This window comes from Heterocephalus glaber, unplaced genomic scaffold (genome assembly GCF_053883595.1).
Source record: "Heterocephalus glaber isolate CG9 unplaced genomic scaffold, H.glaber_assembly_v1.0 deba00001532, whole genome shotgun sequence".
NCBI classification, from domain to species: domain Eukaryota; kingdom Metazoa; phylum Chordata; class Mammalia; order Rodentia; family Bathyergidae; genus Heterocephalus; species Heterocephalus glaber.
Genome location: NW_028258330.1, coordinates 21413305 through 21425343, shown reverse-complemented (window position 1 = coordinate 21425343; position 12039 = coordinate 21413305). Strand labels below are relative to the sequence as shown.

At 37.5% G+C, this 12039-nt stretch overlaps 1 protein-coding gene and 1 pseudogene across 2 annotated transcripts in view; both read left to right on the top strand.

Annotated features, from left to right (window-relative positions):
- Nucleotides 1–12039, top strand: part of Rad21l1 (RAD21 cohesin complex component like 1) — a 54502-nt gene that overhangs the window by 21241 nt on the left and 21222 nt on the right. The window lies entirely within an intron of this gene.
- On the top strand, nucleotides 6621–8508 carry LOC106009021 (dopamine receptor-interacting protein 1-like; annotated as a pseudogene).

Below are 12039 nucleotides of genomic sequence, written 5' to 3'. Positions count from 1 at the left end.
AGAACTAAGATTAGAGGTCCCATTTGACCCAGCTATTCCTCTGCTGGGTATCTTCCCAAAAGAATTAAAAGAATCATACCACAGCTATATATGTGTACCCATGTTCATAGCAGCACAGTTTGTAATAGCTAGAACTTGGAACAGCCTAATCGCCCATCAATTGGAGACTGGATAAAGAAAATGTGGGTTTTAAAAAAAAAAAAATGGAGTACTACTCAGCCATAAAGAATGAGAAATTAGTCATTTATAGCTAAATGGATGCATATTGAGGTGATACTCTTTTTTTTTTTTTTTGAGGTGATACTCTTAAGTGAAATAAATGGACATATGTGTAAATACTAAATAGTTTCTCTGGTGTGAGAAACTGAAAGCGTAAATAAGGATCAAAAAGTATAATAGATAATCTGAAATAGGAAGAAAAGCTGCAAAGGGGAAGGGGAAGTGGGAAGGGTGGGGGAAGGAAAAGAAGGGATGGAATTAACATGAGAAAATGAAAAAATGGAAACAAACTATGTAAATAGGAAGAGTGGAGGGGTTGAAGGGAGGGCAGGGGAATGGGGAAAAAATAAGAACCAAGACATATTATGTAAGAGTACAAATTTCCAATGATGAATGTCATTATATTGTATACCTAAAATGTACCAATAAAATTTATTTTTAAAACCACTAAACCTAATGGAAGATAAATAGAAAAAGCTCTTAAAGTCATTTGCATAGGCAAGGACTTTGTGAACAGAACTCCAATTGCTCAAAAAAACAAAACAAAACAACAAAAACCCAGCAAGGATCAATAAATGTGATTATATCAAATGGAAAAGCTTTTTTGGCACAGGCACTTGGGCTCCCACGGGAGGCCCGCCATTCCATTGGTGAGTGCGTGCAAATCCCGGGGAGCAGCTGTGTGGCCGAGACCCATGAAGCTGCAGGAGGATCCCAGCCGGGGCTCCACCCCAACACCAGAGGCTCAGGCACATCCCCCCAGGCCAGGATCCTGCCCAGAGAGGAACTGCACGGGCAGGTGCGCTCCCACCGGAGGGCCCACCATTCCATCCCTAAGGCAGATCCTGGGGAGCAGCTGTGTGGCCCAGACCAGTACAGCTGTGGGCGGATCCCAGCCAGGGCTCCGCCCCCACCCCAGAGGCCCCGGGCACACCTGCCCAAGCCAGAGGCACACCCAGAAAGGGGCTGCACAGGCACACTGGCTTCAGCCAGAAGGTCATCTTACCATCGGCCACAGCCAGGGACCCACCTGGAGAAGAGCCATGCAGGCACACAAGCAGTCCCCAGAGGCTCACTCCAATACCATTGATAAGTGTGAGGAGACCCCAGCCAAAGCCTGTGCAGACAACAGAAGCTGGGGTGCATAGCCCCCAGCCAAAGGCCCTCCCAGACAATAGCTACATAGGGGCCCCAGCAAGAGGCATGCCTAGATACAATTCCAAGTGTGCTCAGGCCCCAGCCAGAAGTCTGCCCAGACAACAGGTCACCTCATGGATCTAGAAGGCCACCACCCTGAACCCAGGAATTGGTGTACAGGTGAGCAGCAGAGTAAAGGCTGCTTGGTGACTTGTTGAGAATTCAAGAACACTGGGTGAGGAAAAAAGTCGCCTCAGCAAAGACACAGCAGGCTGCATCTGTTGAAATGAGAAGACACATAAATAAGTCCCAAAGCCAGACGTCCAGATCACCCAAGGGAACCCCAAAGGGCAATGAGATGGAACAATCTGATACTCAACCACCTGGACTCCATGAACTGGCAACGAAATGGGACCTGGAAAAAATGAAATCAGAAATAATTTCTCAGAAAACAACAGAGATTATGCCCATAGTACAAGACATGATTAATAAATCTAGAGTGGACACAGATAAAAAAAATAGAGGAATTGAGGAATGTGATGGAACCCCAACATAGGAAACAAATGGAATTCATAAAACAGATGCAAACAGATTTCCAGGAGAGATTAAAAACTCCACTGAAAGATTACAAAGCAGAATGAGCCAATACGAAGATAGAATTTCAGATTTAGAAGTTAGGATTCCAATTAGTGACCAGGAGAACAAAAATTTCTTTAAAATAGCGAGGAACCATAAGAAATCAATCCAGCAGCTGCTAGATGATGCAAAGAAGAATAACGTCAGAGTTATTGGAGTCAAGGAAGAAACAGGAGAGAGTGCAGGTGACATAAAAAAACTGTTCACAGAAATAATGACAGAAAACTTCCCAAATAGGGGGAAAGATCCTTACATAGAGATAAGTGAGGCATATAGGACTCCAAATAGCCTTGATCAACAAAAATCTACACATAGGCATGTAACTGTTAAGATTCCCGAAACCCAACAGAAGTACAAAATTCTACAAGCAATTAAGAGAAAAGAAACAAATCACATACAATGGAAAGCCCATCAGAATCACAGCAGACTTCTCAACACAAACCCACAAGGCAAGAACAGTGTGGAGCAATATATTTCAAATCCTAAAGGAAAACAATCTCCAACCCAGATTGATATACCCTGCAAAATTATCTTTCAAAATTGATGGAGAAATAAGATACTTTCATGACAAAGAGCACCTTAGGAACTTCACGAATACCAACCCAGCACTCCAAAAAATTTTAAACAATATCCTAGGAAAAGACAATGGGGATCACAACCCCAGGAAGCAAAGCAGAATGAATCCATCAGGTATGACAAGAAATTAAACAAAGGGGGAGAATCCAGCAACAACAAAAAAGTCATGACAGTGATAAGTCAATACGTATCAGTTATAACCATCAATGTTAATGGTCTCAATTCACCAATCAAAAGAAATAGACTGGCAGAATGGGTCAAGAAGCAAGATCCAACAATATACTGCATACAAGAAACAAACTGAATTCAAAAAGAAACTCATAGACTGAAAGTTAAAGCGTGGAAAACAATACTCCATGCAACAGGAACCCCCCAAAAAGGAGTAGCTATCCTCTTTGCAGATCAAGTGGATTTCAAACCAACACTGATTGAGACAGACAAAGAAGGACTCTATATCTTTGTAAAGGGGACAATCCAAGAGGAAGAGATGACAGTCATTAATATATATGCACCAAACACTAGTGCACCCAACTATATAAAACAAATACTAACGGACATGAAAAATTGTATAAGCACTAATACAATAGTAGTGGGGACCTTAATACCCCACTCTCACAAATAGACAAAAAATAAACAACAAAGTACTAGAACTCAATCAAACTCTTGAACAAATGAACTTAACAGATGTTTACAGAATGTTCCACCCCACAAAATCAGAATACACATTCTTTTCAGCTGCATATGGGTTGTTCTCTAAAATAGACCACATGCTCACTCACAGAACATGTTTAAGTAAGTGCAAAGGAATTGAAGTTATCCCCTGTATATTGTGTGATTAAATTGGAGATCAATAGCAAAAGAAATCACAAGGATTTCATAAACACATGGAAACTGGACAACACACTTCTGAATAACCAATGGGTCATAGAGGAAATTAAAGAAGGAATCAGACAGTTCCTACCACTAAATGACAATGCCAGTACAACATAATGGAATCTATGGGACTCAATGAAAGCAGTCTTATGAGGAAAATTCATAGCAGTGAATACTCACATTAGGAAAATAGAGCGAGCTCAATTACACAACCTGATGCTGAACCTCAAGCTTCTAGAAAAAAAAGACCAGGACAAGCTAAAAGCCCATAAAAGGGAGGAAATTATAAAGATCAGGGCAGAAATCAATGAAATGGAGACTAAGAGAACAATACAAAAAAATCAATGAAGCCAAGACTTGGTTCTTTGAAAGAATAAACAAAATTGACAAAGCCTTAGCCAATCTTATCAAAAAAAAGGAAAGGAAAATCCACACAATTAGGAATGAAAATGGTGAAATGACAGTGGATCCAGCAGAAATCCAAAGGATCATCAATACCTACTTCCAATAAGATGGAAAACACAGAAGAAATGGACAGATTCCTAGATACATATGAATTATCAATTTGAACAAGGAAGACTTAAAAATTCTAAACAACCCAATATCAACCAATGAAATTGAAAACATAATTAAAAACTTACCAACTAAAAAAAGCCTAGGTCCTAGGTCCTTCACTGCCAAATTCTACAAGACATTTAGAGAGGAACTACTGCCACTACTGTTTAAACTCTTCACTGAAATTGAAAGGGAAACAATACTCCCAAATTCATTCCTGGAAGCAAGCATCACCTTGATCCCCAAAGCAGAGAAAGACCCAACTGAAAAAGAGAACTATAGGCCAATCTCACTAATGAACATAGATGCAAAAATCCATAATGAGGTACTGGCAAACAGAATGCAGAAGGTCATCAAAAAGATCACACACCCTGACCAAATGGGATTTATCCCAGGGATGCATGGATGGTTTGACATATGTAAATCAATAAATGTAATACACTATATTAAGAGAAGCAAGGACAAAATCCATATGATCATTTCAATAGATGTAGAAAAAGCATTTGACAAAATCCAACACGCATTTATGATAAAAACCCCACAAAAATTGGAATAGACAGTCTCTACCTCAATCTGATAAAAGCCATCTATGAAAAACCAACAGCCAATATCATACTAAATGGTCAAAAACTGAAATCCTTCACACTAAAATCAGGAACAAGACAAGGATGTCCACTGTCACCACTCCTGTTCAACATAGTTTTGGAAACATTCGTCACAGCAATTAGACAAGAGAAAGAAATAGAAGGAATAAAGGTAGGAAACGAAGAAGTCAAATTATCATTATTTGCAGATGACACGATACTCTGTATAGAAGACCCTAAGAACTCCACCAAAAGTCTTCTAGACTTAAAAACCAAATTCAGTAAAGTAGTTGGATACTTTTTGTGTCAACACACAAAAATCAATAGCTTTTCTGTACACAAAAAATAGACTCACTGAGAGAGAAATGGGGCAACCAATTCCTTTCACAATAGCATCCAAACAATTGAAATACCTAGGAATCAACCTAACAAATGAAATCCGAGACCTCTTTTCTGAGAACTATAGCACTCTGAAAAAAGAGATTGAAGAGGATATCAGAAAATGGAAAGGCATCCCTTGCTCCTGGGTAGGAAGAATCAACATAGTGGAAATGGCGATACTTCCAAAACTGCTATGTAGATTCAATGCAATCCCAATTAAAAGCCCAGCAGCACACTTCACAGACCTGGAGAAAACAATCCAAAAATTCATTTGGAACAAAAAGAGACCTAGAATAGCAAAAGCAATACTAGGCAATGAAGAAAATGTAGGGGTACCACAATCCCCAACTTGAAAGTATACTACAAAGCTACTGTGATAAAAAGCAGCATGGTACTGGCAAAGAAACAGACCTGAGGACCAGTGGAACAGATTAGAAGATGCAGAAACAATTCCAGACAAACTCAGCCACCTTATCTTGGACAAAGAAGCCAAACACGCTCACTGGTGGAAAGATAGCTTCTTTAATAAATGGTGCTGGAAAAATTGGGTTTCAACTTGCCAAAGATTAAAACTAGACCTATGCCTCTCACCATGAACTAAACTAAAATTGAAGTGGATTAAAAATCTAAATATTAAAACAGAAACACTAAACTGGCTGGAAGATAAGTTAGGTAGAACTCTTGAAGACATTTTCATAGGAAAAGACTTTATGAACAAAAACCTCAGTAGCATGGGAACTAACACAAAGAATCAACAACTGGGATCTCTTCTTACTAAAAAGCTTCTTCACAGCAAGAGAAACCACCAACAGTGTAAAGAGACAACCCACAATGTGGGAAACAATTTTCACCTGCTGTCCCTCATACAAAGGTTTACTATCTAGAATATATAAAGAACTTTAAAAAATCAGACCTCCCAAATTTAAAGACCCAATCTGAAAATGGGCATCTGAAATGAACAGACATTTCTCAGACAAAGAGGTAGAAATAGCAAAGAAACATATGAAAAAATGTTCAACGTCACTGGTCATTCGAGAGATGCAAATGAAAACAACACTGAGATTCCACCTCACCCCAGAAAGAATGGCTGCCATCATGAAATCAACCAATAACAAATGCTGGTGGGGCTGTGGGGAAAGAGGAACCCTACTCCACTGCTGATGGGAGTGTAGACTGGTGCCACCACTGTGGAAATCAGTATGGAGATACCTCAAAGAACTAGGACTGCAATTCCCATTTGACTCAGCTATTCCCCTGCTGTGTATCTTCCTCAAAGAATTAAAAGAATCATACCACAGCGACATATGTGCACCCATGTTCACAGCAGCACAGTTTGTGATAGCTAAAACTTAGAAACAACACAATTGCCCAAAAACTGGAGACTGGAAAAAGAAAATGTGAGTTTTTTATAAAATGGAGTATTACTCAGCCATAAAGAATAAGAAACTAGGGCGGGGGATTTAGCTCAGTGGTTCTGGCGCCTGCCTTGCAAGCGCAAAGTCCCTCATTCAATCCCCAGTACCAAAAAAAAAGAGAGAGAGAGAACCTAGAGACATTTATAGCTAAATGGATGCACATTGAGGCGATACTCTTAAGTGAAATAAACAGGACACACGTGTAAATACCGAATAATTTCTCTAGTGTGTAAATAAGGACTGAAAGGTACAGTAGATAATGTGAAATAGGAAGAAAAGGTGCAAAGGGGAAGGGGAAATGGGAGGGGTAGGGGAGAAGAAAGAAGGGAATGAAATTAATATGAGAAAAAATGGAAACAAAGTCTTTGTACATAGGGAGGGGAGGAGGCATTGAAGGGAGGGCAGGGGAATGGGAAAAAATAAGAACAAAGATAGATTATGAAAAGGTGCAAATTTCCAATGATGAATGTCATTATATTGTATACCTTAAATGTACCAATATAATTAATTTTAAAAAAGCTTTTTCACAGCAAAGGAAACAATCAAATAAAGAGACACCCTAAAAACTAGGAAAAATTTTGCCAGTTATTTCTTAAACAGAGGACTAATGTCTAGAATATATAAAGAACTCAAAAAATTAGCCCCCCACCTCAATAAGACCCAATCCAAAAATGAGCAAGTGAAATGAACGACACTTCTCAGAAGAAGAAAGTACAAATGGCCAATAAACATATGAAAAATGTTCAACGTCTCTGGGTATTAGAGAAACGCAAATTAAAACAACACTAAGATTTCATCTCCCAGCAGAAAGAAATGGAAATCACCAAGAAATCAAATAATAACAAATGCTGGCTCATGTTTTTTTGCTGTTTCTGGTCACCATGAACTGTTGTCCCTCTGTCACCCTGCCTTGGGCCAGCCAATTATGGACTGAAACCTCTACGAACTCCTCCTTCTGTCCACCAAACTCCTTGAAAGAGGTTTAAGAGGAAGATCTTTGCTAAAGCCACAGTTGACCATTTCACAACAAGGATGAAGACACTGTTTGAAGAGATCAAAGTATCAATTACAAATAACTATAACCAAGATCGATCATTTTGGAGGCCTGTTCTTCCTTGGGGGGGTTTTTACTATGAAAGCTGGCTGCACAAAGCAGTATCCTGTACACCACTCTATCTTGAAATAAGACTGAAAAATACCTATGCCATAGATGGGTTCTTGATGTTGTTGTATGTCATTCTTAACAAGAATGAAAATTTCCCCAGGGAAATTTAGGTAGAGGGTTCGTAGACTGTTTTCTTTATTTTGGTAGAGGGTTGTAGACTGTTTTCTTTATTTAATGGACACCTACAGTTATACAACTGTGAAGCTACTTTGGATTTGAGACAAGATGGAAAAACAGCAATACAAATCTGAAGTTCATAAAGCTTCATTAGTAATTGATCTGTTTGGGAATGAGCATGATAATTTTATAAAAAGTCTTAAAAACCTCATGTCTACCATTCAAGAAAGTTACTGTTCCAACTTGTGATGCCCAACTTGAGTGCAGGAAGATCAGCAGTGCTCAATTAATATAAATCCTCCCCAAGAAATTCCACATGGAAATTTGATACAACTGGCTGTGGATGAGTTATTCTGTTCCAAGATTGAATTATGTGAAGAGGATGGGTGTGGTGGCTTCAGAGAATTTTCCCAATGAGTTTTCTGCCCTGGAGCACTGCCTATTGTTGTTTTAATTATGCAATACTGGAAATCTGAAGATCTGGCATATGTACTCTATTACTTGGATTTATCTGATCACAAATACTTATTGGAATGTGCCATATTATTTAACAAAGAGGAACATTATTATTCTGCAGCTTTCCAGATTAATGGACATTGGACGCACTACGATGGCCTCAGAAATGTGAATTTAATTTTGTTAAAAAAAATGCCAGAGTTTCTCCTCTTCTCATCATTGGTTTATATTCAAGCAACAAAAAAATTAAATAGAGACTGTTGCTAAATTAAATTGTTTTCCCGCCTGTCCATGCCCCGCCCCCCTCACGATGAAGGGCTTTTTTCCCCCTCATTAAGTTTATTGGTACATTTTAGGTATACAATACAGTTACATTCATCATTGGGATCTTGTACCTTTACATGAGTATCTTGGTTCTTATTTTGTTCCCCTTCCTCTGCCCTCCCTTCACCCCCGCCACCCTTCCCTATTTGCAAAGACTTTGTTTCCATTTTTTTCCTTTTCTCATATTTTTTCTTTTCCCTTCTTTCCTTTCCCCTACCCCTCCCACTTCCCCTATTCCTTTAGACCTTTTCTTCCTATTACACAATGTCAATTATACATTTTTTAAATTAAAATATGAAGATCTAGAAGATGTTACACAGATTTCACCGAATGTAAAAGGATATAGAAAGCATATTATAAAAATCTTTTTTGAAATAAATTTGACAACTTCTAAGAAGTACCTTGGAAGACAAATTCCTCAACTTTTTTTTTGTTGTTGTTACCAGGGATCGAACTCCGGTCCTTGCTCTTGCACAGCAGCTGGTGAAACCACTGAGCTAAATCCCCGGCCAACAAATTAATGAAACTAACTCTGGAGGAAACATAAAATTTGAATAGCACCTATTAACGAAAGTATATTCCTAGCTTGAAAACCTACCTGTATGACAATAACAGGCTCATATACATTTTAACTGATAAATTATATCAAACATTTAAAGCAGAAAAAGGAAGGAAAACTTCTCCCCTCATTTTAGGAAATCAACATTGTACTAATCCTAAAACTGGATAAAGATAATGGAAGAAAAAAGCATGAACATAGATAGAAATTTGTTTAACAAAACAAACTATTAGAAGTCAGATCTGGCAGTATGTAGAAAGTGGTTTTGTTATAGGGATGGCAGTGTTGGTTCAGCATTGGAAGGTCCACCCCCAAAAGCCATTATTTTAGCAGAGGAAAGGAAAAAGCCATATGATCCTGTCAGTAGTTGGAGAAAAAATATTGGACTAAATTCTACAGCTGTTCATGGTAAAAGCTATCAGGAGACTAGAAGTAGAAGAGAACCTTCTCAACAGATCAAAGACACGTACTCCATATTTCCAGCAAAAATGTCTTATATAAATGGAGAAGTTACAATGCTTTCTCCCTAAGGTGGGGAATAAGGACAGATATGCCTACTCTTCATCTGTCCATTCAACTTTGAAACATAGGCCCAAACCAAAATAGTTTGGCAACAAAGTTGCACAATTAGGATAGGATTGGCAAGGTAGAAGTAAAATCTTTATATGTAGATGAAATGATCATCTACAGAGAAAATACTAAGAAATCTCTAGGAGCCCCTAGAACTTGTAGTTGAATTTAGCGGGATTAGAAAACACAAGGTATATATAAAAATTCAGGTCTATGTATACTTGCTATAAATGAAGAATTGGATATTGAAATTTAAAAGTTATGTAGGAGTACAAAGGACCTAGAAAAGTAAAAAGAAAAAAATCGGTGTTGGAAGACATTTAGTACCTAATTTTAAGACTTCCTCTAAAGCTACAGTAATCAAGGCAGTGTTGGTGTAAGGAAAGACATACAGATCATTGGAATAAAACAGAGAATCTAGAAGTAGAACCACACATATATGGTCCACTGAGTTTTGAAAGATTATTTAACATTAACATTTTATGAAACATAAACTCAATTCAAGAGCAGAGAAAAAGATAGTGTTTTCAGCAAATGGCATTAGAACACCTGGTATCCATATATAAAAAATTAACCTCAACCCCTCATTTCCATACATAAAAATAACTTGAAAGGATCTATGAACCTAAATATGAAAGCCTAAAACTATAAAACTTTAAGAAGAAATTATAAGGGAAAATGTTCATGAATTTAGGGTAGGCAAGAATTTCCTAGGATATAAAAAACATGATGTATAAAAGAAAAAAATTGATAAATGAGATTTCATCAAAATTTAGAACTTTAAATGACATCATTAAGAAAATGAAAAGTAGTCCTTAAACAGACCATATTTATAATGCATATAACCTATGACCAGAATATATAAAGAACTCTTACAGCTCATTAATAGGCAACCCAATTAAAAAGTAGACACAAGAAAATGATAAATAGCCAGTATAGCACAAGGAAAGGTGTGCAACATTAGAATCAGAAAAATACTAATCAGTACAGTAACAAGATTGAATTATACACTCATTAGGGAGATGAAGTTAAAAGTTTTAAGAGGGGCCAGGGATTTAGCTCAGTGGTTCTGCTGCCTGCCTCGCAAGCACAAGGACCTGAGTTCAATCTCCGGTACCCTCCAAAATAAAACAAAACAAAACAAAAATTTTAAAAGAACAAATGTCAGCTTAGGTGTGAACCAATTAGAAATTTCTAATATTGCTAATGTGAATGTAAAATGATAAAACCATTTTTTGGAGAACAATTTAGAAATTTCTTGTATTACTGTTAAGAACCAACAGTCCTGTTCTTAAATTTTTACTTAAGAGGAATGAAAACATATGTTCACAATAGAGTTGTACTTACGAGTTGAGTATCCCTTATCTAAAATTCGTGGGACCAGAGTGTTTCAGATTTTCATTTGAAATCCACTTGATCAGCAAAGAGGATAGCTACTCATGCTTTTTTTTTTTTTTTTCCGGGTTCCTGTCACATGGAGGTTAAAGGGTTAAGTTAAAGGGTTAAGTTAAAGTTAAAGGGTTTTCCACCCTTTAACTTTCAGACTATGAGTTTGTTTTTTAATTAAATGTGTTTCTTGTACGCAGCATATTGTTGGATCTTGTTTCTTGAGCCATTCTGCCGGTCTATTTCTTTTGATTGGTGATTTGAGACAATTAACATTGATGGTTATAATTCATACATATTGACTTATCATTGTCGTGACTTTTTCTGTTTGTTGGATTCTCCCTCTTTGCATTTAATTTCTTGTCATGACAGATGGGTTCATTCTGCTTTGCTTCCTGGGGTTGTGATCCTTATTGTCTTTTCCTATGATATTGTCTAAAATTTTTTAGAGTGCTGGTTTGGTATTCATGAAGTTCCCAATGTGCTCTTTGTCATGAAAGTATCTCATTTCTCCATCAATTTGGAAAGATAGTCTTGCAGGGTGCATGAATCTGGGTTGGAGGCTGTTTTCCTTTAGGGCTTGAAGTACATCACTCCAAGCTTTTTTTGCCATGTGGGTTTGCATTGAGAAGTCTGCTGTGATTCTGATGGGCTTTCCTTTGTATGTGATTTGTTTCTTTTCTCTAACTGCTTGTAGAATTTTGTTCTTTGGTTAGGTTTCTGGAATCCTAACAATTATATGCCTATGTGTAGATTTTTTTTTTTATCAAAGCTAGTTGGAGTCCTATATGCCTCACCTATCTGTATATCAAATTCTTTCCCCCTATTTGGGAGGTTTTCTGCCATCACTTCTGTGAACAGCTTTTTTATGTTATCTGCACTCTCCTGTTTCTTCCTTGACTTCAGTAACTCTGATGTTATTCTTCTTTGCATCATCTAGCAGCTACTGGATTGATTTCTCATAGTCCCTTATAATTTTAAAGCAATTTTTCTTTTCCTGGTCACTAATTACAATCTTATCTTCTAAATCTGAAATTCAGTCCTCACATTGGCTCATTCTGCTGAGTAGACTTTTTTAAAAACTGG